This window comes from Centrocercus urophasianus, unplaced genomic scaffold (assembly GCF_019232065.1).
Source record: "Centrocercus urophasianus isolate 14NV4802_14NV808 unplaced genomic scaffold, USGS_Curo_1.0 seq_18, whole genome shotgun sequence".
NCBI lineage: Eukaryota > Metazoa > Chordata > Aves > Galliformes > Phasianidae > Centrocercus > Centrocercus urophasianus.
In genome coordinates, this window is record NW_024884733.1 from 14,824,089 (window position 1) to 14,852,012 (window position 27,924).

Below are 27,924 nucleotides of genomic sequence, written 5' to 3' on the forward strand. Positions count from 1 at the left end.
TAGCTAGTAAATTAACAACAGCCTATAGTGCACACACACTGTCATCCATCTGCTTAAGGCTCTTGTCATTTGACACCAGTCTTGTATCTATAGACTTCATCTGGTATTCAAAAGCTATCAACCCTGCCTCCAAGATAGCCCACCTTCTGGCTCCGGGCTAGAGGAGTGACTCTCCATTTCCAATTCTAATGAACACATAGCTAGCAGCGTTTTTTCCATTAAGGTTCTTAGAAAACAGACAATGCTGGAATGACTTGGATCCAGAACTGCATGGGAAGTGTTTGTAAAAGAGGCTGAACTACTTGAAGAATGCTCCTTCGGCAGCTTCACTTCTGTTTCTGCACTTCCTCCATCAAATAGTATGCTCGGCATTCCCTCCTGTTGTCGTCTGTTACACAGCAGTGTTTATACTTCTGCATTCCAAGGAGTGGAACATATTAACAGATTAAATTCTTAATATTATCTTTCAAATTAACAACACCATTGCTAACAAGTTTTGAAAAATAGAAGCAATATCAAAAATCTCATAACTGGTATGAATCTTCCAAATGAGAGAAAGCCATGACATGGTTGGAAAGGAGCAACTATTTCACAGTTGCTAAATTTTGTGTAATTTCACATTTGGCTGCAAATGAGGTAATTTGTATCCTTGCAAATAATTTCTGTGTAATCCGATGTGTGTTGTAAAGAGGTGGTAAGGATTTAACAGGGAATAGTGTCTCCTTGACAAACTTCAGTCATCAAAGAATAGAACAAGTTCCAAGCAGCAAAGGCTTCGTCAAGGTTAGAGAGCTTATTCCAGGAGTAACTGAAGAAATGAAGCACATATTCTGGACCTCAAAGGTCATAATTTTTTTAGATTTTCCTTTCCTGACTCTAATAGATGTGTTTGTCATGGACATAACTTTGAAAAGTTGACACGAGTCACACAAGTTTGCAGTAGTGGTAGGTGATATCAGCATTTAAAAATCAAGGAAGGCAGGGCAAGTGGAAATTTTTCTTTCTACTTTCCTCTGCTTTGGAGCTTGAAGAAATTCTTTCTTTTTTTTTTTGTTTGTTTGTTTGTTTTGTCTGAGAATCAGTGCAGTGAAAAACTTTGTTGCTGCATACCTTACAAAATGTGTGTTTATCCATGCCTCTTGTATCCTTCTGCTGTGGACATGATGTCACGTATTTGAAATAAAGGAGGGCTTCAAATGAGATGCGAGTGACGGTATAACTTGCTGACTCTTTATTCAGGTGTGGAGAAGGAGAGGAGGGCACCAGTACCAGCTTAACACAAATATCATTGTGCTTCAACATGTGACAGACTGAGCATGATGTACGCTCAGATGAGACTGCGGGAATAACAGTATAGTCCAGTTTCTGTTAACTCCTGGTGAGGACTTGCATCTTGTTTCACAAATTTCAGATCACATCACTGGTATCAGTTGTTTTTTTGTTCACTGAGTTATCTCTAAGAGAATGAGTCTGCAACAGGTGTTTGCAGGACTTTCAAAACTTTTAAACTTTCTTTTAAACAGAAAGTCAATTCATTTTGTGAGATACTGTGATAGTTTTACAAAGGACTGCTCTGAAAATAGTGCCTCTTGTTTTATGATGTTGACCCACAACGTCATCAGAGGCAGATATTGGGATGGTAGCAGAGGTTGAACCTTCCCACCAGTATCCCATTACGTGTTCTTGCCATATGACAGATGGCAGCAGAGGGCACTCTGACAGAATGACGTCTGACGTCGGAAGTGCAGGTGTAGCAAAGGGGATATCAGTGAATTCTTCCATGAGGAAAAAATGGCACTTGCTGTCTGTTTATGGAGATGAAACAGTGAATGTGAGTGCAATGAAGTGGTTGGTGCTGTGTTTTAGTAGTGGTGACAGTGTGAGAGACAAGTCACATTTGGGATGGCCATGCAGATTTTTATGAGCATGGCATGTAGGCTCTTGTTAATAGCTGGCAAAAATGTGTAACAGATGGTGTTGACTGTGACAACAACCTATGTATATTATCTAACAACATTCTCAGCTATATGAGTAATTTTCATGTAATTTGTATGAACAATACAAGCACTATCTTTAAAATGGTTGGGCAAACTTTTCTGTGTACCCACCAAATATGAAACTGCCTGGAATTAATAAACCTTTGAGATTATTTTTCTATTTATTGTTGCTCCACTAAGCAAAAGACCTTTTAATTTGACTTTATTTGGGTATTATATCAAATGTTTCATAGTGAGGTAATTTAAAAAAGCCCCTTATGCTCAAGTTTTTGAGATATGTGACAGCAGCGTCACATTAGAGGAGAAATGGCTGCTGGTTTCTACTTTTTGAGAAAATAAGATTAGTATGTAAACGACTTAAAATAAAGCATTTAATTTGCTACTAATTATATAGTGTATAAAACATTATTAATGGAAGCAAATTAGTAATGATTTTTGTATTTATACATTTTCAATTGGCACACTTGGCTCTTCATGAAATGTAACTCTCTCTCTGCAAACGTTTGCTTACTTCCTTACCTTTAGGCATCTTATTAATCCTTCTGAAGTCAGGGAGACAAATTCTGAGACTACACTTTAGCAACCATAACTGTCTACAGGTTTAGAGGTCAAATGGAGACTAAACTTCTATTGGAAGGTATACTGACAAATTGCAATAGGGTGCCAAAGAGACACTGGGACTGTGATGCACTCTCCAATACTTTCTTGCCAAATGTGTTATGAATTTGCCAGACTTGGTTTTCAGTTCTGAAGGTTTAATAGTTTTCCAGTACTTTCTCTAGGTAAGGAAGCAGGTGTTTATATCTTAATTTTACAAATGCAGCAAGTGGATCACTTAAGGAAGCTGGCTCAGAAACCTGATACTGGAGGGAGGGGTATAATTATAACTAAACAACTCCTGGTTCCTGATTCTGCATTCGGTACATTGCAAGATGTTGTTCTCCAAGAAAATCTTTAAAAATATGTACATAAATTAAAACTATAAATGTGTAACTTATTGTATGGAGTATACATTCACTGGCAAATAATGACTATTAAAGGAATAGTAAGTAAGTCTGTCAGATAGCAAGATTATTTTGTGTCATGTCTAACTCAACTCAGTCTAACTGAAAAGTCTGTCTATTAATTGTCCAATTTATCAGCTGATGTTGATCTTTTTTTCAGTTGCCTGTATGGATAAGTACAGCAATAGTCAGAAGGTGTAGTCTCAAAAGCACATTGAATCTCTTTGAGATCATGAAGTACAGCACCAAATTTAAAGGAACAAATGTAAGAAGTGCATTAACCAGTCTGTTAATGTAGTAATTCTCTGTCAAGTTGTTTTAAAGGAAATAATGCTTTAAAAACTGACCCACAGAATGGGCGGCTGTGAATCAATAAATGTACAGTTAGATATTCAGCAAATAATTACAGAAAATAATATTGATCAATAAATAATACTGAAGATCAAGGGTACTACATTACGTACAAATAATCCAAGATTTGAAAAGAAATTCTTTATTGTATGAGAAATTTTCCTTAAAAAAGGAATGAAAGACAGGATGTTTCAAGCTAATCTAAAAAAATCTCATATCAACCTCCATCTCTTATTCTATGCCCCAAATTCATTTTATTGTTTGTAGCATCTTTTCTGCATTTCCAAATATTGAACAATAGCACAAATTCAGACCTGCTGACCTCTTTCTACACATCAAATATAGGCCACAGAGATTTTTCACTTCTTTGATGTCTGACAGGCTAATGACAAAAATAAACAGTCGCTCCTTTCTTAACTTTCATATATGTATCTGAAACGTAGGTAAAAAAGCAGTCATTCCTCCACATGCTGGAAATTTCAGCCTGCCTCAACCACCTTCCAAAACTGTCATAACTACCAGTTTTTGCCTAATTATGTAACTAGGAGCTTGACAAAACGCACATCACCTCCCTTCTGAAAGTATTCAAAATTTATCTTTAGATTGACCTATACCTGTAGTTCAGGCCCTGATTATATAATTGGCAATTATATGTTTTGAGGACCCTGGTCAGAGATGAAATTGTATTTTGGATTTTAACTTTTTATTTTCAGATATCTAACTGTCATGAAATTCAATCAGTTTTGAACAATAAATTCTTTAATGTCTCGACTGTTGGTCTCTCCTCTGAGAAATAAATTTTTTCCATGTAGATTTGTAGATGTATGGGTTCATGTAAATAAAAATTCAGATGTTTATCCATGGTACATCAAGCTATTTTCAAACTTTCCTTGTCAAAAATTCAAATTAGTTTCTTCTGATTAAGTTTGAAATGTCCTAGGATGCATAGCATTGATTTAACCATTCTCTAACTGAAGCTGTAATCTTGTTTTGGAGAAAATTTTTGTCCTTCAATATTTTATTCAGATTTTTTTTTGTCCCTTTCTATACTGTCATCTCTAATAGTATTCATAGTCTGAAATAATGCATTTGAATGGGGAAAGAAGGTTTAGAAAAAACTTATTGAAAGTATGGCTGAGTGTAATTTCTATGATTTTCAGGACAATATATCTGTATTTTTATCAGCTGGCTGCTAATGAAAAAACATGCCATTGTATGATTAATGAAAATTGCCATTTTTAGAGTAATAGTAGTGTATGTGCTCTTGGTAGCTATTAGAGTTTGCTATTAGTGCATCAGTGACATTGGTCACTTAGCATCAGACTATTTGCTGTGTACTACAACCCTCAGCTTAAAGAAATCTACTGTCTTTCAGTGATGGTGTATTGATAGTATGAAGTTAAGTGAGCGTGATTTAGCTTTGAACATCATGCTACAGTTTCAATTAACCATTAAGTTGTCATTTACATAAACTCAAATGTTTTGATAAGGAACAACCAATTGCCATAGCTAAAAAAAAAATAGGCTTTATACAGATCAGTTTAGTAAGCATGAATTCTTCATGTGTTATAAGGAAGTTGCTTCAGATCTCCTGGGACAAATTGCAATTTGACTGACTGCCAGTAAGTGAGGTCATACTCTTATCTTTTTTATTTGTTTATTTTTAATTTGTGGGTGAACACTGTACTCATTAAAGTGAAGAACTCCTCACTAGTTTTAGCCAAGCACTACAATATTCTATATAATGAATTACGTACACTTGAATCCTTTTCAATAGTTTGCCTAATTTTCCTTGGAATTGCATGGAGTACTTTGTTATTAAACTATTTTTTCCAATTTGTACTATTTATATTTCTAGCACAAATCTTCATTTGGTTACCCTTGTGCAGCAGATGTTTGCCCTTTCACTCTTCCCATATGGAAGTGAGATGTTGGGGTTTTCAATGTTTTGCTTTGTTTTTATAGGTAAGAGAAATAATTGAGTGAGCAGCTGAGTTAAAATGTTTCTCTGCATTTTGGGATTTATAATGAATACAGTGTATTTGAATTACTGTGGTCCTTTATGGGTTTATGTTGTTTTGTGGTCATATCTGAGAGCAGGGAATACATTTCATGATCTTAGATTTAGGAAAATAAGTCACTTTTTTGTTTGTTTCATCTTACTTGTTTTCAGTGGTGTAGCCCTTGCTTTTCATCCCATTTGTTGGATTAATTATTCAGTGTATTAGGGAAATATTTAGAAATTCTGTTCTGGTGGCAAATAGATACCAGTGACTTAATGCTTTGGGCGCAACGCTAAGCAATATCTGATCTCTGAGGCTGGAGACAGTAAAAATATCCAGATTTTGTCTGTAAATGTTTTCTCATTTGAAAAGGTAAACTTCCAGATTTAATGCTGCCATTACCAGAATGTTGTTGGCATTGCTCGTATGTTAGAAGATAATTACTGGACTCATTCTTGACATGTAACATTTCTTTCTTTTAGGGACGTGGGTGACAAGCACACAGAGCTCACTGCTAAACTACTGCAATCACGTAAGTTTTCTTCTTGCCTTCATTAACATTAATGCGTTTTCCAAAATATGCAAGGAGTTAATGGAGAAAGCATCTGTGTAGTCCACATTATGAGAGAAATGTATTATATATTATGTAATGAGTTTGTTCCTATACTTGACATGGTATATCTCATAAGCAGTTAGATTTTTGATTGCCTTTTAGGCTTTTCAGATGACTTACCCTCACATTTTTATTTTTATTTTGACTGACTAAGGTGTTTTCTTAAGTCATTTCCTGCTTTGTCACTCTCGTCTAAAGAACTTTTCATAAATGCTATGAACCATGTAAGACTCGCATTATAAATGCATTTCTCAGGTAAAGACTAAAATATCTTTTATGAGGCTTGTATCCTATTTCTACCTAGATGGAGAGCTCATGATGTGAACTCATAACAAATTAGAAAGAATTGCAATGTTATGTGGTCCAGGAGTTACTTCTTCTCTGGTCATCTACTCATTTTCTACCTTTCTGTCATAGCATTTTGATTGTCACCCTCTCTATTCCCCCTCTATTATTCTTCCTCTGTAACAAAGATGATCCCACACAGTGCCCCAAAGGCGTTGCATCCCCCTTAGTGAAATGGCCAATCACATATAAATAAATATAAATAATCCCATATAATAGCGAAGAGCACAGCAGAAAACTTGAAAATCCTTGAAAGACATTTTGCACTGCATGTATTGTTGACTTAAGGCAAAATATTCACTTACTCAAATCAGCTCATTTTGTAGTTTCCTTGTCATACATCTTAATGTCAGCAACATCTGCAGTGGAATTATAATGCGGATCAGTGCAGATTATCACCGTTAATAAAGAGTCAAAAGCATGTTTTAGGTAGCACAGTCTCTTCAGCTCATTTCTGTGAATAATCTACCCACGTATTTTTGGTAACAACATACATCAAACACAAAAGCTACGTGCAGCATGAGATGTGATTTTTTTTTTTTTTTTTTTTTTTTTGCACAGCATTTGCATGTCCAAGATCAAATCCAGCAGCTTGGTCTCCTCTTCTGATCTTAGCTCCAAATATTCATTTTTAGTTAACAAAATCATTTGAGTGCTCATTTTGACATAAAACTCACAGGGGAAGTGCTCTTAACTTTATGTACACCTCCATAATCAGAAGGGAAAATATTAAATTAATGAATTCAGAGGATCGTTTCTTAAACACTGATTCTCAGAGTGAATGGAGATCATGGGGGAATCTTTCATCTTAACAGTGTCATTTTAAGTCATAGCAAAAAAAGATCAAAGTTTTGATAATTTCAACTGCAAGGTTTTGGGCATGCTGCTGACTCATTAAGCGTGAGCTGGAGTTTTCAAAACCATCTTGAAGATGTCCAGAGTTCACAACAGATGAAAAGGGAACCGTATTCCCCAGCCCCAGAGGCAATTTTGAAAATATAATTCTAGTTATTAGTGGATGTTATTAACCATACAAAACTTCTGCCTTATCTTTGTTATCTCAAGAAATACTTTTTCTGAGAGTACTGTTTCTGAGGGTTTGATTGATTTATCCCCAATTGATTGCATTTTAGATGGTGGCACTTTCCATTTTATGGAAATGCCATAAGGCTTTAAATGCTGGGATTCAGAAAGGTCTCTAGGGGTGAACAGATAACTGTCCGGGACCATAAGACCCACAGGGTACAAACTAGATAAATTAAACATTGGATGGTGTATGTTAGTCTCTTCAAGTGTCCCCCACAATGCTGCTGGCTTTGTTTAGTTCTGAATAACAGGGCAGCACTTGTAAGTCCAGCAGTCTCCAAGGACAATAGAAATAGGCTTAGCAGCTTAACATTTAGCTGTAGCCAGCTTTCCTAGATCTTGTGAGTGCTTGAAATGCCCTCATAGTAAGCACAAACGTTGCAAGTGAATGCTGCAGCGTCAAACATCCCACTGGTTTCAAGGAAATGCTTTTAGGATCAGAGTTTTTTTGTAATAAAGTTCATGTTGTGGCCCAAACTACCTGGTAATGAAAGTTTTAGAACTATGTGGCTTTCCTCTGGTTTCCACAGGGATGTGCTCTCCCACCTGTGTTCAGGAGCACTCAAAAGAACCAGCTGGGGTTAATGTAGAAGTGTTCCATGCACAGCAAACCTGTCCGTGTCTGTAGTGTTAGCAGCAATGGATGGCTGCAAGGGCAGGTTTTTTTATTAATTACAATTCTTAATTAATACACTAATACTAAGCTGCTGTATCTTCACTGACATCTATTTATAATTGCTATTACCTGTATTTCAGCAAATTATATATTTGTTCTTCTGCTGGCACAAAGTCACTGTGATTGTGGATGCCTAAAGGACTGCATGTCCCCGCACTGTAACTCACTCTCTCAGGCAGCATTAGGGGATACAAATGTGTGTGCTCTTTGGTATCACAACATTTTACTGATTTAAAGGGCATTTTACAACATTCCCTGCACTTAAAATAGGAAAGGAAATGATCCATCAGTGCCTGTATTTGTATTGTTTGCAAGTTGATCTCTTCCAGAACACAAAGTTTTTGGAGTTCAGAGGACTTTTTGCTGGCCCTGAGTCTGAGCATTTAATAACCCTCAGAAAGCAGAAGCAGCATTGTATAAGTATTGAAAATTTGAAGCAAAATGCACTTAGATTAAAAAATAAACAACATTGAGAGGTTTTCTTGCATTCCAGCATACTTAGCCCTTTCAGAGATGAAAATAAGTAGATTTCTGAGATTCTGAATGCAAATCTTGGTGCTAATCATTTGAATTTCCAAAATAAATAAAAATGATCCCCAAACAAAGCCCTGCTAGAAGCTCTGAACATGCCAGTGGCAAGTTCTGCTTCAGACTCCAAGAGATAAAGTACGTTAGTGCGTATCAGTTGGTCTAATTTATTCAGCGTCATTGCCATATCACAACCTTCTGTTTGATTTTCTTATAAACTAATAATTTCCTGAATGAGCTAATACAGCCACTGCCACTAGTACCTCTGCCTTGTAGAAGTTTTTTATTGTTGTGTATGCAACTAAATTGAAATATCTTTCACTTGAAATATTGACTTTAATATCTCATTTGAAAAATTCATGAAGCCTTTGATGTTAAATCCATACTCAATTTAGCCAAATGCCATTAGAATATGCAATACGCCTGAATACAGAAAGCATTATTGTCTGTGTTTCTGCAGAAGAATTACATTTTATGACTGTAACGTCAGGATCTTTTTTGGATTTGTGCATGAAGAAAAGAAAGGGAAAAGCAGCACATTAGAAGTAAAATGAAAAGTGGTATTGATTAGGCACTCATTTACCCTCTCTTTGCTTCAGTCCCTAAATGCATGGAAATAAGGGTTGTGCCACTGCAAGTAACAATGCTCCATAATGAATGGAACAATCTTTAGAAAATTAGTGTAAACATGTATGATAGTGCACAGATGTTGCTCCTAGTAACTGTCGCACATTTATTTTACAACTTCATTTACATATGTCTCTTTATTTCCTAATAGTATCATAATAGAAACATGACAATAGTTAATGATTTCATAAAACATGCAATGTAAAGACTGATGGTGAGGTAGAACATTAATTGAAACCTATAGGCAGAGTACATCGGAATTACATCTCTGAAAATGACTCATGATAGAGATATCCCTCCTTTACGGAGAAAGACAAAGACAGGTAAAAAAAAACCAAAACAACTAGGCTTTCAGCAAATTAATTTTTTTTCCAGTAAAACAGACTGGCAAATGTTGCAAAATCTCTTGAGTGCTAATAGAATGGTATTTGCCTTTAGTAATTTATGGGCACTTTTCTCTCAGCTATCGATCACATTTAAAAAAAGTAAACTGCATTAACATTTTAGGCAATAATGGCTCCAGAATATGTCTGATTTTTATCACTACCAAAACTGATGACATGATATTTGGTTCCTTAACAGAGGTGAGAGAGTGGTAGCTCTCAGAGTGCGTGAGTATGCCTGCAGTGCACTACTGGAAGAGCACTGAGTGAGCTGTAGCTAGAGCAATGGTTGGAACTTGGTTTCTTGTCTGAAAACATAAGGAATATGCTGGTGGGACAAGTCAGGAGGCTGCTGTGTAGCAGCACAACAAAATGCCCAGAAGACCTTGGAGCGTGGGGATTGTAATGACCATGGTAAATCGAAGAAGGAGCAGAGCTGCTCTCTGCCACCATCTTCTGGCCAGTCCCTGGGACAGAAACTTCTGCAGGCTTCAGTCTCCTGTTGCCTCTCCAAGAGGACAAGCACAGCCATTTTAGGCAAACTTCACTTGAAAAATAAAGTACTTGCTAAAAATTTCCAAAGGTCTTAACAAACCCGTGCAGATGTCTGCTAAAGTGGATAGTGCAAACTGTCAGACTAAGGAAGCTGAAAGCTCTGAGTGAGTCCAGAACGCTTCTGCCGTGATTTTCTTTCTTGGAAATAAGGACAAATGTTGTTTTGTCAGTGATTATGGTTCTTATGTGGTCAGATAGTTCTGAAATTCTCCTTGAATATATGTGTTGTGCATGATGGTGATTAGACTAGAATTCCTGTGGAGTATTTATATATTTTGACTGGAAACAACTTCATTTCAGTAGTTAACATTTTTTAACCTTAAGGTCAACGTGGAAGCAGTTCTCTGAATGCAAACCCTTGTGGGTTGCTTTTGCTGAAACGCTGCATTACTGCATAGAGATAACTTGAAAAACGAGGTCTGTCTGACCCATTACTAAATTTTTTTCTTTCTTTTCTTGACATTCTTCTCTTTAATTATTTGTTACTCTGCTGAAGTATTTGGAGACTGCTTATAGAACTTACAGCTTTGTTACCAGAAAGCATGCCTGTAAGGTACACTGGCACTGAAAGTAAAATTAGATTTAAGATTCAGTCTCTAACCATTTTCTTTGTTTCGCTGTAGGCTTTTACCATCTGCAGAAATCCTCTGTGATCTGCAGAAGTGTGTCCAGGTGGCCAAGAAGGCCAGTGGTGTTCTGGCTTGTATATGAAATAGTGTATCCAGCAGGAGCAGAGGAATGTTCATCCCTCTGTACTCAGCACTGGTGAGGCCGCATCTCCAGTACTGCATTCAGTTTTGGGCCCCTCACTGCAGGAAAGACATTGAGGTCCTGAAACGTGTTCAGAGAAAGGCACTGAAACTGATGAGGGGTTCCTGTGGGAAACAGCTGTGGGAACTGGGATTGTTTAGCCTGGGGAAGAGGAGGCTCAGGGAAGACCTTATTGCTTTCTACAGATACCTGAAATGAGGTTATGGTTAGGTGGGACTCAGCCTCTTCTCCCACATAACTTGTGATAGGATTAGAGAGAATGGCCTCAAGTTCCACCTGTGGAAATTCAGGTTGGATGTTAGAAAATACTTCTTCTCTGAAAGAGTCCTTAGATACTGGAATGGGTTTGCCCAGGGAGATGGTTGACTCACAGACACTGGAGGTGTTCAGGAAATGTTTAGATGTTGTACTGGGTTTAGTGGGAAATAATGGTGATAGGTGAGTGGTTGGACTGGATGATCTTGGAGGTCTTTTCTAACCTTGGTGATTCTATGAAAGTTTTTGTTGTTGCCTACTAGCAGAATAGATATTTGTTTCCTCTACAATTAATTATGACAACAGTGAGCACGTGAACTTAATTTACAAAATGTGTACAAACTGGAATCATAGAATCATAGAATCATAGAATCACCAAGGTTGGAAAAGACCTAAAAGATCACCCAGTCCAACCGTTCACCTATTTCCAATAGCTCCTACTAAACCATGTCCCTCAACACAACATCCAGTCTTTCCTTGAACACCCCTAGGGTCGGTGACTCCACCACCTCCCTGGGCAGTCCGTTCCAGTGCCTGACCACCCTTTCTGAAAAGTAATACTTCCTCATGTCCAGCCTGAGTCTCCCCTGCTGTAGCTTGAAGCCATTCCCCGTGGTCCTATCACTAATGACACGAGAGAAGAGGCCGACCCCCAGCTCACTACAACCTCCCTTCAGGAAGTTATAGAGAGCAATGAGGTCTCCCCTGAGCCTCCTCTTCTCCAGGCTGAACATTCCCAGCTCCTTCAGCCTCTCCTCATATGGCCTGTGTTCCAGACCCCTCACCAGCTTTGTTGCCCTCCTTTGAACACGTTCCAGGGCCTCAATATCTTTCTTGCAGTGAGGGGCCCAAAACTGGACACAGTACTCGAGGTGCGGCCTCACTAGTGCTGAATATAGGGGAACAATCACCTCTCTGCTCCTGCTTGCAACACCGTTTCTGATGCAAGCCAGGATGCCATTGGCCTTCTTGGCCACCTGGGCACACTGTCGGCTCATATTCAGCCGAGCATCAATCAATACCCCCAGGTCCATTTCCTCTACGCAGTCCTCCAGCCACACCGCCCCAAGCCTGTAGCGTCGCCTGGGGTTGTTGTGGCCGAAGTGCAGGACCCGGCATTTGGCCTTGTTGAAACTCATCCCATTGGCTTCAGCCCAGCTCTCCAGCCTGTCCAGATCCCTCTGTAGGGCCTCGCTACCCCCAGGCAGATCCACACTTCCAGCCAAATTGGTGTCATCTGCAAATTTACTGAGGGTGCACTCGATGCCCTCATTGAGGTCATCAATAAAGATATTGAAGAGGACAGGCCCCAGCACCGACCCCTGGGGAACACCACTCACAACCGGTTGCCAGCTGGATTTGACTCCATTTACCACCACTCTCTGTGCCCGGCCCTCCAACCAGCTCCTTACCCAGCCAAGAGTGTATCCATCCAAGCCTCTGGCTGCCAGCTTCTGCAGGAGAATGCTGTGGGAGACAGTGTCAAAGGCTTTGCTGAAGTCTAGGTAGACCACATCAACAGCCTTTCCCTCATCCACCAGATGGGTCACTAGATCATAGAAGGAGATCAGGTTGGTCAAGCAGGACCTGCCCTTCATGAACCCATGCTGGCTAGGCCTGATCCCCCAGTCACCCTGCACATGCCGCATGATCTCCCTCAAGACGATCTGCTCCATAACCTTCCCTGGCACCGAGGTCAGGCTAACAGGCCTGTAGTTCCCCGGATCCTCCTTACGACCTTTCTTATAAATGGGAGTCACATTGGCAAGCCTCCAGTCATCTGGGACCTCACCAGTCAACAAGGAGCGTTGACAGATGATGGAAAGCGGCTCGGCTATCACCTCCGCCAGTTCCCTCAGCACTCTCGGGTGGACTCACTGTCCCTCTGATTCTTTACACTGTGTCATTTGTTTTGTACTTTTATCTCTGCAGAACTTTAGAATTATATCACTATTTGTTCTTATATCAACTTAATTGGGACAAGTTAACATAGATTTTAAAAAGAGAGCTCCTAAATAGTAATTAACAGCTGAGTGTTTTTTTTTTTTTTTTCTTAAGAAGTAGAATCATGTGTTATGAATACAAGTAAAGATTAAGTATGCTAATGTACTGGAAGAAATTATATGAATCGAAGACCATGTAAATGACATGATCTTTCTACATGATCCATGTAGAAATTAATATGTTTTCTGACATCTTAAGCAAGTGGCCAAACATTTCCTGGAGAATTTGTATTCCAGTGCTCTTTCTTTAACAAAAGAAAAGAAATTCAGAACAAATGTACCTTAAGAGGACTTTTTACATCATGACAAATAATATAAAATTGTCAGAAGTATATATTAGGTTCAGTATATAGCTTATACATACCACTGAATCTGATACTGGTGAATAAAACTTAAGGAAATCCATTTGCCATGCCTGAAGACTTCACTGTGAATGGTTTTACAGATCTCATTTTTCAGATCTGTGCCATATGCTGACTACTAAAGATTTGTGGGAAAGAAAACGCAAAAGTTTTTTCAAAAAGAAATAAACTTTCAAGTGGAATTTTGAAACGTTGCATAAATCAGCTAATGGTGATATGTCTGTGCATGTCAAACATAAGAACACATGCTCCCTAAAACAAATTGAATCTTTTATTTGGATCACTTATTCGATGGTCTTGAATTTTTGGATTGCAGTTTCAACCAAGTAAGATGAGGTGGCCTGTTCAACCCATGCTATTAAAGGAATTGGTTCACCTATTTGATTTCATGTCATTGTAGTTTCAACCATTCATTTATTCGATAAACAGTTTGGTATGTTCTGAGAAGTAATGAATATTGATTAAAAAATTGATCACTTATTAAGAAACAGTCTAGAGGAAATTGTTTATTCAATCAATTTTATTTTTTTATTTGTTATTCATATTTTCCAATTTAATCTACCCCTTCCCTACGCTCCCAAACTGCCAAGTGAATCAGAAGGAAGGCCACAACTTTGCAAAAAATATAAAACCTAATGCTTTTGTTTTAGATGATGTTACTTGGAACTGGCCATAGTAAAGAAGATGATGATTGAAAACGCTGAATACTTTACCTCATGCACCTTTGGGTATAGGACTGAAACTTCAACTTGTAATAGAATTTACTAGGTTTCCTGCTTCCTTTTACATCAGTCAAGTCTGATGCTGTCAAAATGCAGTAGTTACAAAAGTATTATGGGTTTCATCTAAGCTGCCAGAGATTCCAAGCATGGAGGCTCACTGCAGAAGGCAGTGAGAGAATGATGTGCAAAAGTGCTCTGGAGCATATACGCATTCTTTTAAAATGAGATCTAGGCCATGAACAGACTCACTGAGCAGCACTTTGTACATAAACAGACCGCCCATCTGATCTATGTTTTATCCGTGCACAGTAATTCTAGGTTTGTTGTTCATCACACTAATAAATAAGAATCTTTGACACTCACAGGCAGTAGATAAATACCTCTGCTTTCCCAGTGAGTTACTCTCTTTGGGATTTTCCAACATAAGTTGGAAAATTTTGTGTTACTTCTGCCTTTGAATTTGCACACAGATATGGATTTTCCCTCTCTGCTAATGGAGGTGGGACTTAATCACAGAATCACAGAATCACAGAATCACCCGGGTTGGAAGGGACCTCAAGGATCATGTAGTTCCAACCCCCCTGCCTAGCAGGGCCGCCAAACACACACATTCAGATCAGGTTGCCCAGGACCCCGTCCAACCTGGCCTTAAACACATCCAAGGACGGGGCATCCACAACCTCCCTGGGCAGCCCGTTCCAGGGCCTAACCACTCTCCTTGTATAGAACTTCCCCCTAACATCCAACCTAAATCTTCCCTCCTTCAACTTGGATCCATTTCCCCTAGTCCTGCTGTTGTCAGCCCTTTTGAAGAGTTTACTCCCCTCGTGGGTGTAGGTTCCCTTCAGGTATTGATAGGCTGCAATGAGGTCACCCCGCAGCCTTCTCTTCTCCAGGCTGAACAAGCCCAACTCCCTCAGCCTGTCCTCATAGGGGAGGTGCTCCAGCCCCCTGATCATCTTAGTCGCCCTCCTCTGGACCCTTTCCAAAATCTCAATGTCTTTCTTGTACTGAGGGCTCCACACCTGGACACAGTACTCCAGATGGGGCCTCACAAGAGCCGAGTAGAGAGGGACGATCACCTCCCTGTCCCTGCTGACCACCCCTCTCCTGATGGAGCCCAGGATCCCATTTGCCTTTCGAGCTGCCAGAGCGCACTGCTGGCTCATGTTCAGTCTCTCATCCATCAGGACCCCCAGGTCCTTCTCTGCCGAGCTGCTCTCAAGGACCACTCCTCCCAGCCTGTACGGGTGCCTGGGGTTCTTCCGGCCCAAATGCAAAACCTTGCACTTTGCCGTGTTGAACCTCATTAGGTTCACCCGAGCCCAGCCCTCCAGCCTGTCGAGGTCCCTCTGAATGGCATCCCTTCCTTCCACCGTATCAACCGCACCACTCAGCTTGGTGTCGTCAGCAAACTTGCTGAGGGTGCACTCAATTCCCTCATCGATGTCATTAATAAAGATGTTAAAGAGCACCGGTCCCAAGACAGACCCTTGGGGGACACCACTTGTTACCGGCCTCCTTAATGCAGTTCTCCTTTTATTAAAACAAAGGTGTGCTAAACTCTTCGAGTCTAATAACTGTGTTTTACACACCTGATATACTCCCATACCTAAATTCATGTCAGAATGTTATTTTTCAAGAAATACATATATATATATTTGTATGTATGTATGTATGTATATAGAGCATTTGGGAGATACCTTAGGGATGCGAAGCCTTGTTTCCAGACATCTCTTTAGGGTACCCAAATACTATAACCAATAAACTAGATGTATATGCATCTATCTGTTCTTTCATGGGGAAAGATGAGGAAGCACTGCACATACAAGCAGTTACTATTTCTGTGGGCTTTGAGCTTATAAATAAAACCTCACCCTCTTCTAAGTAGCTGAAAGATAAGATTGCTTCTGCAAGAACAGGATAGGCAGTGAGAGGTCAGGGCTATATTCTCTGAAAACTGCAAGGGAGGGGGGCATCTTGTACAGGATACCTTACAAAAGGAGGGTCTTTTCACCAAGGGTAGAGGAAGAAGTACTTCTTCAATGTGTAGCAAATGAGATGTGTATTATGTGTAAGGGAAAGAAGCAATCTATCAGACAATAATGCTAATTGGGGAATGGGAGCAGCTGTTTAAGGAGGCTATGTAATTGTCATAATTTATATGAAACAGTTATACAGATATTTACAGATTATTACTTGTTAATAATAGACCAGGCTTATAAGTACGGAGCTGTACTGATTGACCTACTGAGCTTCTTTTCTTCTGTTCTCTCTCTCTCTCTGCTACAATTTTTGTTTGTTGGTTGAACTGCTGATAGTTTTTGGTGGTTGAACTTCTTCTAGGTTGTACCTGAGTAAGAAATGGTTTCAGTAATTAAATATAAGTTGCTACAACCTACCCATCATTTCATTCGTTTCATTTCTTTCCGGTATGTCAGGCCAAATATACATGTCATTAAAAGAACAGACATAAGTATCTGATAGGACAGTTTGGTATAGAAGTTTGGCTGAGGTGCTTCTGTGGGCTTATCCAATAAGGCTGAGACGCTGGATCCAAACTCCCAGCTGTTAATTTCTGAAACTTTAGATGTGATCGCTGTAGTAAAATCTAATCAATATTGATTTTACCTGAACTTCCATTTGAAGCCATCCAAGAAAAACCAGCAATTATTTAGGAAAACTTAACCAATTCCTAATTGCTTCATTCAAATGAAAAATTAACAGCATTTAGTTAATACACTGACAGAGACCACAGGAGTGCTGCACATAACTTCACAATTCCACAGACAGACATTTTTATAGGTTGCTATAAAGACTTGAGAACAAAGTGCTCTCACCTCTTTCCAAGTTTGCAAAAGATTTTCATTGAGCAACAGTGAACACCATTTAGTTTAAGACAAAGCCTGAACACTGTATATTTGGCAATTCAAGGCTTGCTAAATTTAAGAACCTTAAATTGCCACAAAAGAATTATCTGCTGAGAAAACTGCATCTTCTGTGTATAAAAGTAATGATGATTAATTTTCCAGGATTTCTGTCATGCTGTAAACCCTGCGTATGCTCTCATTCTTCTATCACGTAACTATCCTGATACTTCTTGTAGGGCTTTTTCCATGAGGGCTCCTGGTTATAATGCAAACTAGTCCTGTTGCAGCCACTCCTGAATATAGGAAGTGGGGCCTGTATTTACAGCATCAGGCTGAAGGTGTAGAGCAATCAATTGGTGTTGTGTTAATTTTGAGTAACTTTAAGGAGTTATTTGTGGTAACGCCTTCATGAAAATTTGTAGAGCTGGTAGGAAAGTGTTTGCTCTTCACAAGTGACCTTCATTAGGGTTAAGGGGATCCCTGTTAGTCTCTGTGTACCAGATGAGTCTAGACTCCTTGATGTGTGAAATGAGTAGCTACCATTGTGAACTGTTTTATCATATTTTCTATGTTACTCTAATCTTCTCTCTTTGAATGGAATTGCAACATTTTGCATGACAGCAAAGATAAACATCTAGCTGTCCAGAAGGTAAAGTGCCATTCTGTTCTTCTTTAGAAATTCTTTATGAGACTGGCAAAACATCAGCAAAAACTCAAGAAAAACACCTACCGACTCTCCAATTATTCCTGATGGCATATTTAAATTTATGTATATTTATATTAATTTCCTTTTTGAGACATATTTGTGTCAGAACAAAACAGAAGACACAACCTCAAACTTTATTTAATTGCCATTAAGTCAGAACCTGACTTTCACAGTAGTCCTAATTTAAATTAAATTAGTCCTCAGAATATTATGTTTTCCCCACTAGAATCCTTGAAATTAAAGCAAAGCATTTTATACTGGAATCATTATGTTAAAATGGCTATTTATGATTGTTTTAAACGAAATGGCTAAAACCAGCTTTATTGCCATGCTCACATTAAATAGCATGCACATGGCTGCTTTGTAATTGTGGCAACACATTTTAGAATGTTCCTCATGTGTACAGAATGGAGAAAAATCCCATTACCATATTATTCAACATGAAGAACTATTAGAGCCTCCAATTCAAATATGCCTTTTTGAAACTATTGAATTAACAGAGCTAGATTAAAATATAAATGCACTTGTTAAGTAATATTTTATTTTCAAAACCCATTTTCTCCTTATATTATTTATACAGTTGGTATGTTTGACCAAGAGAATTGATATATTGTCCTCAATAGGGTAAATATCCACTGTGATTGCTTCTTTAATTGCCAGAGCAACCTCTTTGCTTTCCTAGAAAGCAGTAAGTCACTGTTTAGGAAAAGAAGGCCATTGCTGTTTCTCCAGGAACAGTGCTGTGTGCAGAAGATGAGCTTGTCCTTCTTGCTTCACTGTAAAATCACAAACCTTATCCTCTGTCCATTCAGTAAGTCACTGTAAGGGCAGGGTGTCAAGGCACCCTCTCCCTCTGCTAGGAAAGAGGCAGCCAGGATTGCGCAGAGCTGCAGGCGGTGCATTCTCTCGAGTTCATGGCTGAGTGTCTTGATAACAAGATAGAAATATTGCATGGTGTTAAAAATACCAGAGATCAATTTAAAAGGAAGGAAAGTATAGTATTTATTCACATTTCCAGGCACAAAACTGAGTATGTTCACTACACAGTTTGGGGGCTTAATAAGCCCAAGTCCCAATGAATTGGTTCTTGACAGTTATGAATGGTAGAGTAGCTGCATTAAAGCAATGAGGGAGCTAACAGCAGGTTTGAAACTGGGTTTGAATAAATCATCAACCAAACACATAACGGCATTGTAACAGTAGGCCAAAACCTCTACAGCCATGTGATTGCTAGTTGCCAGGAGACGATGGATCTTGGGCATTCTGAAAATACTGAAATAATTTTAGCTCTCCCAAATTTATAGAACCTTTGGAAACGCATTTAAATTTAATACATTTAAATCTATTAAAGTATAACTACTTCATCAGATTGAATGTGAAACTTTTAAATGAAATACAACTTTTTAACTAAAACAGTATACTTTTCACATTGGTCTGTGCTTTCTTCTGTATAACTTATAATGTATTTAAAAAGAATATTTGTAAAATGCAGTTGGGTATTTAAAATCTTTGCTGCAGTGATTCAGTGCCTCTAATGAACACCATACACTAATGCTGTGTAAAGTGTCAGCCTTGCCTTCCCTTTATGCAAATGCATATCTTTATGCTTTAAAGTAGTCCGTGGGAGATCATATGCACCAATTTCATGTTTAAATTTAATCCCATTAATGAGCCTTTAGAAGCTAAGATCTAATACTCTGTTTGCAATTAGCTTACCTGTGAAAACATTTGTTACATTACGTCAGTGTTAGAAACATTACATCAAATCCATTCTTTTTGTCCCTTTCTTTTAGGAGAGATGTTCCCAAATGTTCGTGTGTTTGTGCTATCCACATATGCAGTGTGTAATTGATAGGCTTGATTTGCAGGAGAGGTCTGTTTTCCTATCTTTTGGATGAAATTTTGAACTTAATTGAATTGAATTAAATCGGTAGATGTCTATTTGTCTGATTTGTGGCCCCAGAGATGAAAGAGGCAGACTGACTTCCCATAGGCTGCTCATCTGGCTCAGGGCCATCTTCTGGAAAAGAAGCAACACTCTCATCTCTAGCATTCGCTGCACTACTTGGGATAAACATGGGACACCACAGAGACTTCAGAACAGCTGAAAGATGGAGCTGTCTTTTCTTTATTTCTAGTTCTGCCATAGATTTTCATTTGTATGACACTGGGCAGTTGCCTAAATTCCTCAGTAATAGGGAAGACTTTCTTACGAGTTTAGGAGAGAAGCACGTGCTGTTTGTAAGGCTATTGTATTTTTGATTATAAATACTCAGTTAGTTGTTAGCTTACAGTAAAAGAATTAACGGGAGAAATATTTAAATCTGATGATTTGTGAAGTGTAAATTCATAGTGCATTTAAATTCTGTCTTAAGTAGATATAATGAATACACTAATTACATTCTTTATGTGCACTGCATTAACACAGATAGAATTTATTTCAACACAATACATTTTTGCAAGTGTTCGATCAACTGAGAATTCCTTTTTTAGAATATGTTAAGGCGGCAACATCATAAAATAGCACCAGGCAAAGCGTGGGAGAGAGAGAAACAGTGAGTGAGACTAAGGGCATGTGAAGAACAGTCACTATCCAGCAACAGCAGCAAAACAGTTTCAATTTTCTGGATTATTAATTCAAATTCACACGCACATGCCAGTTAAAATTAAAGGCCTTTTTTTACAGCTCTAGTTTAAATTAAAGATTATATTCTGCTCCACAAGTCTGAATTAAATAGCTTATTTTGCACACCAAGCTCTCATTTTAAAGCTAATAAAGAAAAGACATAGCATGTACGTGCAAGCTCAAGACAGGAAGGGTCTAAATTACTACACCTGTTTCACTTGGGAGCTACTTTATTAGTGTTACAAAACTTGGCTTTCAATTTGGCAGTCAGAAGCACATTTAGAACAAGCATTTCTTTGTTTTGACAGAAAGGCTGTGGTAAATGAATGACGTTTGAGCGAGGTGTGAAATGTGAAGGTACAAAATTAACTGGTAAGATAATTACTGTTCTAATTCTGCATAAACAAGCATTTTGAAAATCATTAATAGTTCAGGGAAATAATGTTAGTGATTAAATAAGGTGGTTTGCATCACTGAGCACAACTAAGCTGCTTTAATTACATTTGAAAGCAAGGGAAAGCAGCTAATTAAAATTAGCACAGGGTTCCTGAATGACCAGCGCTGCATTGTTGCCCTAACCTGTTTAATTGCTTGTTTATTAATAATATGTCTTTATTTTCCCCTCTTCTGCATTTGACAAAATTATTTAAGAAGTTAAAATGTGTAAAGACAATCTCACTATATGTACTTACCAGATATGAAATGCACATATAGCCCAGGGAATTACAAGGCAAGCTAACATCATTCAAAAGTCATAACTTTTTTCATATTAATAGTGTTTTCTTCCTGAGTCACATTCATATGTCAATCACGTCCATGGGCAAGAAAAATGGTCTTTGGCACAATTGCCGAATTGCAGCATTTTGTAGCTGTTTTATTTTTAAAATCTCTTGAATACTAAATTGTTAGCTAAAATATAGGCAATAAATCTAAGACTAATCAATAATAAATTATGGAAAGCGTGAGCAAAAATGCCATCTAAACTAAAGGGAAGTTTTATACCGCCTCAGCCATTTTAAGCAAAAAATTGCACTAAATTGACCACCTGCAGGAGGTAGCTCTGTTCTGAGGAAACATAAGACAATATTCCGTAGTTGCTGGCATATTCATCCTTCAGTTAAGGAATACCAATTATATATCTATGCACTAGGCAGCTGGTTTTTTTTCCTGGTCCTTCATGATTATGTATATTTTTAAGATAAGTTTCACTTTGTTATTATAAAACTGTAAGAAGCAGTTGGGAAGGGTGTCAATCTATACACTTTACACTATAATACATCTAAAAATAGAGTAAAAAAGCTATATATATTTATATTTAGGTATAATCAAAGCAGACATGATGTTTTACACATTGATTTAGTATTTATGCTTCACCTCTGATGTGAAAGGCTCAGATGCATAATAATTTACATACATATACATTTTAAACAGTAAAAATTCATTAAAAATATGAAATTTTATATAGAAAGGTATCAGATTCCAAAGAGATCATGGGAATTTTGTTTATGCAATTGATAAGCAATTAAAACAAGAAGTTAATTTTAACTTCATGAATAGAAGCGTAGAATGGCTTGCATTGGAATGGAACATTAAAGATCACCTATTCCCAACCCCCTGTTCTGAGAACACCCGAGTTCTTCTCTGCAGGGCTGCTCTCTGTAAGCTCTTCTCCCAGTCTGTACTCATGCCTTGGGCTGCCCTGACCAAGTTGCAGCACCTTACTCTTCTAATTGTTGAACCTGAATCCCTCTACAAGCTTGTTCGCATCCCTGTGAGTAGCATCCCATAATTCTGTTGTGTAACAAACATGTAACAGAAAACATTGGCCACAGGCTGACCACGTCCAACTCACATGCCATCCTTATTCAACAGACATTATGTACACTATTTTGTAGGTGCTTGTTTTTATGAACAAGGAGATCAGGATTCTGCTGTGTGTTATAGGATGGTAAAGAAAGACCCAAGCCACAGTTTTTAGTGGAAATTTTCTCCTTCATGTCTACGTGGTGTCAGATCAGCATTTTGAATCACTGTGTATAACAAAAATAACCCTGATGCTTGTGTAGAGAAAATGTTTTAAGTGGATAGATTTTCACTATTCAGAAACATGCAAAGGCAGAGGAAGATGTCTGGTATAACTTACATAAACAGTCTGAGTCCTCGAGTAATTTAAAAATGTCTTCCTAACATTTTAAAAAGCAAACAGCTAAACAAAAAACTGGATAAAAGTGAAAAAAAGAATGTTAAAAAAATCCCTATCAATTTAAACAAACGTCCTAATTAGGTCTTACAGAGAATTTTTAACAGCATCTCATTGCCATAACAACCATCTTGCATCATCAAAGAGATACATGACAACTTGTAGTAATCAATGTGGAGTATAATTAATGGTGGCATTTCTTCGTGTTCTAGCAATGGATAAATGAAAGTTTGATATTATTTTTTAATTGCAAAGTTCCTTGACCTTCTATTAGGTCATGGTCATTACAATTATGACTAAAACCTTTCATTAACCCTTATTTAAGTATTTTGATGTCTCTATAATGTATTTCCTCAAGTTGATATCTGCAAAATTGTAAAAGCTACAAAAAACCTGCCATATGAAGGACAGACTAGCAAAACTATCAAGCATTCTTTCCAGTAAGTGATTTAAGTTATTCCTATTGCCATTTTTATTCTTGTATGGCTCTGATAAATGTGGTACATTTGATATGCAATGATTTAAGATGTAGCAGTCCCCAAAATTCCCACTCTGCCCCTGCTCCAGTGCTGGGAAACTGCCCCTCTCAGCTGCCATATTCCATAGCCTGTAGTATTTTTAGGTTAATAAGGAGTGTAGGCATTCATAGCAGGAGCATGGGGAGGTAACTTCACAAGGATGATAGCAGCAACATCTTAAGCCTACCTAAATCCATCAGATCCTGAATGCATGCCCATTTTCACCCAAAATATGATGTACACATCTACTGCTAGTGGGAATGTGTTTTCTCCCCTTTGACACATCATGCCATATTGTCTTACTTTTCAGAGCATTTTCATTATGTATAAATGATATAGATAAAATATGTATTTTTAAATGGATGGTGAATCAAATTGAGGAAGATCTTTTTTAAAATTTCATGTGTTGTTTTGCTGGCTTCAGTTTAACTTGAAGAAGTTCTCTGCTTGATCTACCCCAAGGCTCTGCCAAGGAGTTTGGGGCATAGAGTAGTGAGACATTAAGGGGCAGAGTGTGACTGCTTCTTCCAGTACAGGCTTGTCTATTTAAATTATATTTGAAATCAAGGCCTTTGACTATTTGCAGTTGTGACATTGCAGGGAAGTCAATATCATTGGTTGTTGCACAGCAAGACAGTTTGGCTTCCAGTCTCTGCCTCTGCATTCCTGCCAGTTCTCCTGCCCTGGTGCAGGAAAGCCTTCTGACAATTCAGCATCCATGGCAGTGCCTGTGGTTGCAGGCTGTACCTATGGTAACATGAGTCCAGAACCAGTCTGTGGGGCTGTGACAAAAAGTATGAGTAATGTATTTTGTGATTGTGAAAGAAAAAAAATGATTTCCTTTTTATTCATTGATACTTCAACTGACTTGCAGTTTCCTTTGGGGTGTTTCTGTTACTAAAATATATAAAAGTGCCAAAATGTTTTATTTGCTTAACCCTGAAATACCCTGGAGTTGTAGTTTGAAGTGCTCTCAACCTTGTTGGGTAGAGATAAACTCACTCACACAACCAAGGCATGAAGGGAACAGTGACTTGAACTGAGTTTTCTACATACAGAACTAATGCTGTTACAGGTCTATTGTCTTTCTTCCTCTGCAAGCTTAAGCTTTTTGTTTTCTTTTATCCTCAGCAAGGACTTCAGAGTATACTGCAGCAAAAAGAGGGTGTTTGTAGGATAACTTACTCCTATGACGTATGCTAGATCTATAAAAATTTTGCAATTGAATTTTCTTGATATGTAGGCAGATCAAATCCTAAAACGTGATGAAATCTTGGGGGAGGTTAAACTACTCAAATGTTTGCCTACAACTTAATAGACTCAAAGAAATAAATGCTTAAAGCAAGATGATGTATTAACACACTGTGATGTAGAGCCAGACTAGCTTTTGGCTTTCAGTGAGATAGGAGTACTTTGAGCATACACTGGAAGCTTGTACGGCACAACATGTCTGCTAGGTATGTATAGAAGTAGAACTGAGATTTACAGGGGAGTAAGGAGTTGATTTTACATTTATGATGCCATTGTAAAATATCAGATTAGAGAAAATATGTAAATAAGTCCGATATTTATAAACAATTAGGAATCTTAATTTGTATGACATCTAATATGCTCTGCCATTATTAAGGATTAATGAACAGCATGATCATCTTGTAGAACATCCCAACAGGGCAATCACAACAACTTTTTAGCGCAGAGTGTTAGCAGTGAGTGTGATCTGATTAACTGTGGCATTTCACTGTGTTATGGCAGTTGTGTTAAAAGGAATGTGTTGAGGGAGTTTAATTGTTAAAGCTGCCATTTCTCTTGCCCCTTTGCTTCGGATTGGTCACTGCGATCGTGACTGAAACCTTTCATTAACCTTTCTCAATTTAATTCAATCTTTTGAGCTAATAGCATTAGAACATGAGTTCTACAAAATATGTGTGCCATTTTACACAGCAAAGTGCCTCCCCTCCCTGCTCTCTGTAGTTGGGAAAAAGGTGCGATACCTGGCTTATTAAAAGCATGTTTTAATGGCATGTATTTGAGCACACTGGAAAGGCAGGCGTGTGAAGTAAGACGGTCTTATATTGCTTTTTATTTTTTGCCTTTTACAGCACAAATAAGTATAGACAAGCTGAGTTATTTTTGTGGTAATAGAAGGTGTATAATTAGTGAGGCACTGTGTCAGAAATATTAAGGCTAGGTGAGAAATGATACAGGACTTACTTTGAATGTACAAAATCACAGAGGAGCAGAAAACTAGTGCTGATGTGATGAACAACTGTATCATCTTAACAGAAACGAATAATTCAAAGTACCTAAGAAATGCAGGCTGGCTGTAGCTGTCTACTACCTGCTTGGAGGCAGCTGAGGCTATGAGCAGCAGCTACCAGCTAGGAGGCAAAATTAACACAGTCCTAAATACTGTTGGAAGCTTGACAGATTCTGTGGTGAATGGAGCTCAAATAAACCGACAGCTACGTGTGTCTGCTGGCCTTAAGAGGTTAAATGGTAGTAGAGTTGTTCATCCTATAAGGGCCTTATTGCTTCTTATGGAGAAAAGCTTTCAAGATGTCATGAAGCAAAGTGTGAGCTTTAATAATCTACTGCTGGCTCTATTTTTAAGACCTAGCCAAATTCTCAGTTTATCTAATTTGTTGCCTTTAACAGTTTTGCCATGTGTTGTTATTACTGTAGATTTGTAATATCATAAGCAGAGGTCAAGGAAACCTTTCGTGTTCCTTTCTGTAGGCTTGCATTGTGCAACTTCTATTCACCTGGGAATGTCACTTGGGAAGGAAGTATCTAACAAGGCAAAATGTTTAGTCCCACTCATTGTTATATATTAATTTTACTGTAAAAGATATCACGAATTTCTGCAGATTCAAGCAGCAGTAACACATGGTATATTCTGAAACAATGCACATCTATTTTTGAAATAAGTATAAATATCCAGCTACTTCCAATCTAGAGGCAAAAAATAAAAAAAATTAAAAATGCATAAACAAAAGCTAAATACAAATCAGTTTAACTAAGTGGAGGTGGTGGTCATACATGTAAGACAAGAATCTGAATCTTTTGTAAACGATATCTAATTAATATAAAGCATATAGGTAATGTGTGATATGTGTGCAAATGCTGAGGTTAAAGCATAAACTCTTTTAACAGCCAAATGCCCTATAGCATGACATCCACTATTGCAAAGAGCAGCTTGCGTTCCAGGTGGAGCAAGTGAATATGAATCTATTCCCTAATTTGGCAGCCAAAGCAAACATACACAGGTCTTCCTGAGGCTGAGACCTAATGATGCAAAAAAAAAATATCTCATGTTCTGACTCATGATCCTAATTCATTCCCATTGTACCTTGAGCAAAATAAGATGAGGGCAAAAACAAGTCATATCCTCATTTCAAGGAGGACTTGTGAAACTGTTTGTCATACATAGGCAGAAAAAGTTAATGACTTGCCATTTTCACAGCTTAAGGTTGTTTAGATCTCATCATCTGAACAGACAGATTTTCTAAAAATGAAATGGAAAGACTGTAACGAAGCAAACCTGAATGTATTTTGAGACTTATAAACATAGATTTCTCTCATATGATTTGATAGGGGGAAATGGAAGAATTCTGATTGACTTTATTGGGTCAGGATTTTATTCACAGAGAAAACAATTCCAAAAAAAGCATTGTGTAAACTGGTACAACTGTAACAACTGTGACCCACTGCTGCCATAACTCCTTTACCAAATTTGGGTGCACAAGGTAAGAAGTTAAACGTAGGCATCTGATAAAATCAGACAATTGTGACTGAATTTGGAAAGCTGAGTCAAAAACTGTGCATTCTGATCAAACCAAAGATAAAATAAAGATGGTTCTTAGAATACCAAACAGAAGAAAAGAGAAGCTGCTTTATTCATGCGTTGTATATCAATCAAAATGAACGAGTTTATCTTCTAGAAGGCAGAAGGTTCTTCAATACAATATGTATAATTGACTAGAGAAGAGTTAGTGCTCTAGCATCAGTAGAAATACTTTGAAGAGAATGAAAAATGAGAGAAGAATCATCACAGTGGAATAAATGGTAGGCTTGAGTGGAGAAAACGATGTGAAATCCTGACTTTTTTTGGTGAGTTCTCACTTAAGTGAATACACAATAAGCACAGAAGCAACAAGCAGATATATGCTGATTTGCTTACCAGAGCTCAGTAAGTATTTTCCACATTAAAATTTGAATTACTTTTTTTTTGTGTTCTAAATGTTAATAGTATGTCTGTGTGTGGCGTTCCTTAATCAGTATTCTCTTTCAGTCTACTGCTAGCATTTGTACATACATACTCCTGCACCTTTTGAAGTTGTTGGTAGAGCTTCTAAACTAGTTAGCAATTATTAGTGATGATCCCTTAGAGCTGTGATGAGTCATTTTAATTAGGATTTTATACATCAAATAATGCCACTTACAATGGTCAATTTATGTTGATATTATTATGTTGTCTACCAGTAAATGTATTTCAACTATTAGTCCATCTGAGAAACCAATGAAATTTTTTTTAACATTCAGTCATATCAATCCTTCTAGATAATCTGCTTGTTTCTCTACTAGTAACACAAATAAACAAGCATTTTTTCTATAAAGACATAATGGCAAGAGTTGGACATGTCTGTTCTGAAATCACCTGACTTTGGGGCTTTAAGTACGACCTTTAACATTGTTATTTGTGTTTAATTTTACATAGCATTGA

General features: G+C 37.8%; 1 long non-coding RNA gene across 7 annotated transcripts in view; it reads left to right on the forward strand.

The window, feature by feature from the left end:
* The window catches only part of LOC122161013, a 489,323-nt gene that overhangs the window by 146,674 nt on the left and 314,725 nt on the right, over positions 1-27,924 (forward strand). For all 7 annotated transcript variants that reach the window (XR_006169028.1, XR_006169026.1, XR_006169025.1 and 4 more), the window contains exon 3: positions 5,838-5,887. This is a non-coding gene — a long non-coding RNA (uncharacterized LOC122161013). The remainder of the gene's footprint in view (positions 1-5,837; positions 5,888-27,924) is intronic.